Source organism: Myotis brandtii, unplaced genomic scaffold (assembly GCF_000412655.1).
Source record: "Myotis brandtii unplaced genomic scaffold, ASM41265v1 scaffold136, whole genome shotgun sequence".
NCBI lineage: Eukaryota > Metazoa > Chordata > Mammalia > Chiroptera > Vespertilionidae > Myotis > Myotis brandtii.
In genome coordinates, this window is record NW_005354829.1 from 3,934,228 (window position 1) to 3,942,633 (window position 8,406).

An 8,406-nucleotide genomic window follows, 5' to 3' on the forward strand; every position below is an offset into this window, starting at 1 on the left:
AACATCTATTAAAGAGTGCTAAGCATTTCCAATCATTACTTTCAACAAACTGCTCAATAGGAGTAGAGCAATGGGTTGAAAGGTCCGAGGGCACCTTAATAATACAATGACATAGACTGGCCATGCCACTAACAACTGAAAAACAAATACACAAAGAAGATTTTAAAAAACTGCCTGATAAAGAGCATTTACTGTATAACAGGGAGAGGGAGAGATAGATAGAAACACCAATGATGAGAAAGAATCATTGATCAGCTGCCTTCTGCACCCCACACACTGGAGATTGAGCCCACAATCCGGGCATGTGCCCTGACCAGGAATCACACTATGACCTCCTGGTTCATAGGTTGACCCTCAACCACTGAGCCATGCAGTGAAGCTACTTTTTTTAACTATATAATCTTATGATGAAAAAGGTTATTAAGTGGAGTTTGCAACAATAAGATAAATTTTCTTTAGTTATCAGTGAAGTTATTTGACACAGATATATTTGTGAATTTGTGTTAGTTGTATTACTCCCTGTCTTTAGGGACCTTTAGATTTAGGACTATTCATAATTCATTATTTCACCATACTTACTCGCCAACATACAGCTTTCTACAAATATGGCATATCTAAGGGATTTCTCATTCATCCTAACTTTTCTTCCTCCTCCTTCATGGTAAACCTGTCTAAGAAAGCCCCAGTCAGCCCTTGAACCATGGTTCTATTTCTCTAAACAAGGAATGGATATTTTTCTTCCCTCATGTGTTGTCTCCTTTACATAATTGTCTGCCAGATATCTATACAATGTCAAGCTGTAGGAGTCCTCTCTAGCCTGCTTGCAACTATCCTTAACCTTGTTCTATTAAAGATGGATTTTGTATATCTCTCACATTCCTTGTGGTATTTAATGATCTATGAGACAAAGGGGCATTCCTTTTATACTCTGTATGTAATTACTATAAATAAGGATTTTTTTGTTATTTTGACTGAGTCAAAACATCAAACAAACTAGGTCAAGCGCATTGAAGCTAAATCTAAAAATAAAGAAAAATAAATGTCAGCGCACATTGCACAAAATATTGTTCCTTATGTACATTTTACTTACAGCAAGATCATGTTTTTAAGTATGTAAACTAGAGATATCTAATGAAAAGACTCCTGGAGTTGCAGAACAGAGGTGGCCCAGAAATAATGCACAGTGGGTCCAACTTAGATTTAACGATGTTATTTTTATTAATATACACAGTTTATGTTTGTTTGTTAAACAAATAATTTTATCTAGCTATTTTGGTGTGGCAAGGTAAAATAAAGGATATAAAAGTGAAAATATGTGCTCTTTTATCTTTATGAGCTTGCAGTTGGTAGGAGAGATGAACTAATTTTTATGAAAGGCATACATTCCTTATTAAAAATTGAAAAAGATACATTTTGTTATATAAATCTCAAGCATGGAGAGGATGGCTTGTTAAATAGCTCATTTTTGAGAATAGGAATGACTCAAAAAAGGGAAGACTGAATATACTCAGAAAGAGGAAAGAGCATAGGTATAGAGAAAATACATGGGATACATATTACAAAATTAATAAGTTAATTTAGCTGAAGCATAGGAAATATAAAACACATCAGTTGAATAGAAGTTAGAATAGTTTAGTAGAAACACTCAAATACTAGGCAAAGTCATTCTGTCCCTTTTCCTTAGCCAGTGTAATAAAATATTATAAATGCAAAGATTATCCAAAGATAGTTTTAATTAATGAAGTGAATGAATATGTTTTTCCTAGAACAATGTTGAGTTTCCAAAATATTTGTGCTTTTTAATAAAAACATTAGAAATAAAGTATACCTAAAAATACCTGAACTGTACAGTTTTACTATGCATGTAATAATAATTTCCGGTTTCTCTCTCCCCCAATTTTTTTGGGGGGCAGGCAACCAAATTTTTGGTGGCCTTGTTTCGGCAAGGCTTATTTCTTAGTGTCTAAAAAAGAGAAGTGGAAACTCTTGGAGTAACGTTGTCTTAATGTTTTTAGTCACAGGAAACAGAAGTGCTAGTTTAATGTTTTAACACAGGCACGAGAGTGCATAAGACCTCGTTAGGGGAAGAAGCGGGGTAGAGCAGGGAGGTATCTGTAATACTATCAGCGATTTAATAAAAAAACAAAACTTTTTTAAAAAGAATTATTTCCCAGACAAGGTTTTTTGTGGGCAGCTTATTCTATAGGGTGTCCCAAAATTCACGCAAGATTTGCAATTCAAATCTTGCGTGAATTTTGGGATATCCTATAGTAAAATCCAAGGTAAAATTTGCATATTATGTAAATGAGGCTGACAATCCGAGGTTAAAAAGACAAATTTAAAAGTTTTCTTCCATTTATTTCCTGAAAATTCGACTGATATTTAGAGAGTAACCTGAAAGTTTTTATTCTAGTGCTAAATTTTGGTATCAAGTAACCACCATCACAGTGTAATAGGAATTGCTTTTACCCGAGGGGTGAATTACAAAGCTGACCTGTATCTCTCTCCCTTCCTCCCAATTTTTTTTGGGAGGCAGCTGAAAATTTTTGGTGGCTTTGTTTTGGCAAGGCCTTCTTGTCTTGTTTAAAAGAAAGAAGTGAAAAAGTCGTAGTGGTTTTAAGTTAAAGAGCTGTCAAGTAAGAGAAAATTCAGATTAACTAAAGAGTGTTTATCCATTTCTCCGGGCTGCGTTGGAGGAAGGGAGGAAGGAAATGCCTGATATCTATAATGCCAAGGGAGGGTGGGGGAAATGGCAGATATCTGTAATACTAACGAGAATAAAAAATATTTTTTGAAAAAAATATAGTTTCCACACAGGTTCAATTTTAGGATTTCTAATTAGATCTGTTCTCCATTGTCAATGAGAACAATTTATGTTTTGACCCTTTTGCTAAGTTTGTTGTGTACTACTCAAGAATACATATGAAAATTCTTAAGGTTTTTTTTTCCTGTTGGTGTCTTCATTCGGGATTTCAAACAGTAATTAGCAAAATTCTGACCTTGCTGCACAGCAGGTATGTAATGGTGAATGTTCACTGAAGCTAATAAAATTCAAACTTTTGGCCTTTCACTTGCATGTTTTTTTTTCAAAGATCCAAGAATGGTCCTGCACATTTGTTCATAACAGTCATCTGTTTTTGCAAAGTTTGCCAAAGTTGAACTTTAAATGCAATTGCTAAAGACTAGTGCCTCTTAATGGTTTATTTTTACCATTTGTCACCTATTCTCTCATTCTGGCTAATTTTGGACTAGGCATGGTCACTTTTGGGTCTCAGTGAAGACAGGTTGAGTTGGGGAGTCTTACTTTTGGTTTAATAGGATATATTTCTGGGATTTGCAATGTGTGGCTGGCCATGTCCCTTATAGGACTTGCCCTCCACTGCACTGACTCATCCAGCATTGTGACAGAGCCAAGAAAATACACCACGCAAACAGAGACACCATACCAGGCTCTGAAGGCATGCGGGTCGTGTAGGAGAAAAATATGGATCCAGAAATGATTTTGTAGAAAATTACTCTAATATGAGATGTACACATTTCTAAGTGTGCTATTTCACTTCACTGATCCTTAGAATGGATGTTCTCTCCTGTCTGAATACATTTGTAATTCAATTTTTACTGCTGTATGAGATACATAGATAGATAGATGATAGAAAGACAGATAGATAGATAGATAGATAGATAGATAGATAGATAGATAGATAGATAATAGATAGACAGACAACAGATAATTTGGGGGTGATCAACAATTGTGTGAAATATAAATCAACAAAATTCATTGGTTTGTATGTATGGCACAACTGCATTCCATACTTCAAAGAGTAATGCGCCTGTATGTAAAGTTGTACATTATATGCACCCAAATGTATCAGATTGTATTTTATTGTGCTCCATGTATTTTGCAGAAAAATTTGGCAGTCCTAAAAGAAATGTCAGGCAAAATTGCCTCTGGTGTGTCTAAATGGCCGAAATAAACAAATACTACACTGATAAAACGCCTATACATATAAATAGATACATCAATATTAGTTATGGGGAAATCTGAATGTGCATTTCGTAGCTTAAAACGTAGTGACACATTTTAAAATACTCCGAACTATTCTTGTGTGTACTTTGACTTAAGGGTAATTTTAAATATTTTTTCATGATAATTTATCTTACAAAACTTAAACTACAAGTTTTTTAAGCATCCTAGTTGATGCCAAAAATGTTAAAAGAAAGGCTGCCAGGAGTATCAACCCATCAAACATTTATCGATTTTGTTTGTATGTTTTAGCGGGCAGTTATTTTGATCCAACTCAAACAGAAAACTGTCTTGTGAAGAAGCTCCAACCTAAGCTGTTATTCAATTCTTCCCTGCTTATTGTCTGACCACATACGTGTGGCTCAAGGGTAATCCAGATATTCAGAGAGTGTTGGCATACAGATTTGGGGGCTCTCCTTTAACTCTCACTTCCTGAGATTTTTCTCTCTGTTCAGACCAAACTCTGTACTCTTCATGCTATAAAGCCTTCCCATTTTCTTTTGAAGATTTAGCCATTCATGTGGCACTGCCAGCAGCCTGCCTCCGGCTAAAAGTCATAAAAGCTGGAAACTCACCCAGAGACATTCCCTTTGTCCAAGTGCCAACCAGAGCCTGCCTGCTTTTGTTCCCTCTCCAGGATCTTCAGATAGTTGTGTTTAGTATTTAATTTAGAGTTTATTTGTTAGCTGCAAAAGGTTGTTCCTGTAGGAGCTTACAAGGCCAAAATCTAAGTGGAGGTTCTTCTCAGTCTTTTGATTACGAGCACAACACTTTCTGATTCCTCAGAGCTTTCAGCTTATTCTCTCCTTCACAGGCTTGAGTTTAGCTTTTCAGCCTCTTCCTACGCATTTTCACAATCTGACTTATTTCTTGAGGGAGGGACTCACTGTGCCTGTGTAGCCAGCACCTCCTCAGTCCCCTGCCTCCTGGATCCGTGACGTTTTTCATGCTAAACGCTTTGACAGGGTGGGTGATTTCACTTTGCCTTTCTGGCCCGGACATCGAGCCTCATGTGGCACCCTAGAATTCATAACATGTGAATTCACAAAATTCATAAATGTGGCCTGTTTTATAGATGGATTAATTTCCCAACTGTTTAGTTAGTCCCAGGTAACTTTGAAGATTTCACTGTTTTCCCCCATAAAAGAGACTGTTCTGGGCAAATCTGATCATCATGTCACACAGAGAGTTGGCAAATATCCACAGGGGAAAAAATGTCTGCTGACATTTAGTTATGAAGAGTTCTTCCTTCTCTGGTATTTTAGGCCTTTTCAGTACTCATTATCTCCACAAGCTTCTGATTTTTTTTTTTTAATCTTAATGGTAAAGATATGCTGGTTAGCCTTGTATGGATTATTCACTGCAAACAGTTATTTTCAATTCCTAATGATAAGTAATGTTACAAAGAAATATAAGAGACATTTTCTAAAACTGTTTTCAGTAAAGTTTGCTATAAATGAGAAAGTGACTGCTGTATCACTATTACTAAATCTGAAAAACCACAAAAATTGATGAGTAAGAATAAAAACCCACACTTGGAGAAAAAGTGAATTGAAAATAAACTGGAGGTAACTAAAAGTATATACTCTAAGATTAGTACTTGCTTAAAACTTAACAGAAGAATGAATATTTCTCATAAAATTGATATCTTGTGAAATGTGACACAGATGTAATAAATATATTTGAATTAATAGACCAAGCATAATACTCACAATGATACAAAACTATCATTAACCAAAATTGGTTACTGAAAATTAATTTAAAAGTTAACATGACAAATAAGAGATACAAACATTTTTATAGTAAAATTATGAAGAAAATGTTAAGGAAAAAACATAATTATTTTGATTTAACAAATTTAGTTGCAAAAATAACTAAGTTTTCCCAATATTACAAAATAATATTAGTTTACGTGTGTCTCTAAATATTTTGGGAAACAAAACAGTAAAGCCAGTATATCCACTGAACATGAAAACAGCAGATTTTGAAACATTCTGTATTCATAGATGCCTACAAGTCAACAAAAAAATCCATTAGATCTCAGATCATTGGATTTTTTGTTTCTAAAATATCAACAATTATTTTAAAGGTGTCAAAACAGGAGGAAAAAGCAAATTACATTTATTTTAAGGAATTTTTTTCTTCTAGTAGCCAATTTTAAAATATAAGTAAATAAGAATTTGTAGTGAATGTATCTATTTTACATGTTACAAAGAGTAAAATGAAACAATGGAAGCATATTGAAACAAATAATTAAGTAAAGGTGGAATAGTTTCAGATATGGGCGAAGTAAAATCAACTGTACTATTTCAACTTATAGAAATAGCTTAGTTTCATCCAACAATATTACATGGTGTTTTATATTTTTCTAGAAATTATAAAGTTGTCAGGTATTTTTATTATTCAGATGTTTAAAAGCAAGTATGGAACTTCCTTTGTATTGGAAAAAATTAAAATAATATACTTACATACATTGTTGTGATTTGTTCATTCTTAAACAGTGGAAAGTTAGAAAAAAATATGTTCCTGAAAAATTTACCCTATAACAAATTTTCCTATGGGACATCCAAACCATTATTTGCAAGTGCCACTGATTCATGTTTTTATTCATGTTTTTATTCATGTCTTCTCTTTTCTGTGTGTATTGTGTACCTAACTTAGTTACTTATTTCACAGAATATTTTATTTTTGTGCAAAAATATATGTACATAACATTATATGATAATTTCTTTCTACTTCCTCCCTAAAATGTAGGCTTTTAAGTAAATATTTATTCATTCTTGATGTTGCCAGTTCAGTTAAATACATTCCTCCTGTTCAAATGCTAGCACACGTAATACATAAGGCTGTGTGTGTGTGGACTTAATATTGAGTCATATAACATGTATTTTCTTTAACTATTTCCATATAAAGAAGAATTATCTTCAGAGTACTCAGAATCATAATCAACTCCTACACTAAAAATAATTTTATTTTAGGGAAATTTATTTTTTGGCAGTGGTCTCATGCAGCCATATGGAGCTTTATTTTCTCTTTGGCTTCAGCTATAGTTCTTTCCCTTTTCCTGTTAAGGATGCCTTAGATGTTGTTGTTGTTTTTTCTAATATTTCAAGCAGTTCTGGGTCCAGTGAGCTTTTGTAACACTATGGAATTGACAATAACTAAAAGTTTTCTCACCTAGGAGTGGCAGGTAGGTATGACTATATATTAATGCTCTAATGAATCTACAGTCATGTTTATGTACCAGCTGCTTGTTTTTCCTCAGCTGCTGTGATGTAGCTGGCTCTGAGTTTTCTCTTGCCTTTTATTAACTCTCTTGGGGAAAAAAAATAAATGAATAATCTACTGGATATGAAAGGGCCTTTTGATAAATGCAAAGTTCTGGCATTATAACTTTTCAAAGATACTCACCATGATGAAACTCAATATTCTATATATATAAGAAAAACATCAAAAACATTTTATTTTAATATTCTAATTTATTTTAGATGGAGATTTTAGCAAATATGCAATATGTGACTATAAATATATATAAAACCAATTTACACTTACGTTAAACTTCTTGTTTTTTGTTTTTTGTTTTTATCACATCTCACAATCAAAGCCTTCTTTGGTTGAAAGGATTCGATTTTCTATTTTCCACTGAGTCAACTTTAAATTTCTAATTTCGATGTGCTAGAGAGTTTCATAAAGTTGCTAATGTCTTAGATGACCGTGCCAAAAGAATTTCCAATAAATATCTTTGGTGTGCATGGAATTTAAATGACAAAGAAAATAAAATGAAGGTATTAACTAATGAGACCATTTTCTAAAGATTAGGAAAATATGTGTTACCTTCAAACTAAAACAAACCTGAGACCTACATGTTAGTTATCTGCATTTTATAGATATAAATAAGTTGCTCAGATTCCCATGTAGCCCTTGGAATGTGGAAGTGTCAACTACATACCCCAGATTTCAATAAATTCCTGGAGACTAACATTTGCATGGCTGCTTTGGTCCCTAAAACATTAATAACTAAAGAAATCTAGCCACAGAAATATTGTAGGTGCCATCAATGTCCCTAATGACTTAGCAGCTTGATATAGTGTACATTGAATGACCATCTCCTTGTTTCTCTTCCCAAATTAAAAGGAAAAAAAGAAGTGTTTCAAGTTGTTTATTAATGAATTCATTGATATTACACATGTCTTATTAACCCCTGTTAAGGAAGATACTTTACTAGATCCCCAGAATTCAGCAGAGAAAATAGAAAAAACTAATTATCTTTCCTTGTGAGATTATAGTATCTTTCCTTGTGAGATTATAGTCTGCTAACTACTTAAAATAAGTAGTTGAATACAGCCCAAGTGCCCATCAGTAGATGAGTGGGTAAAAAGCTG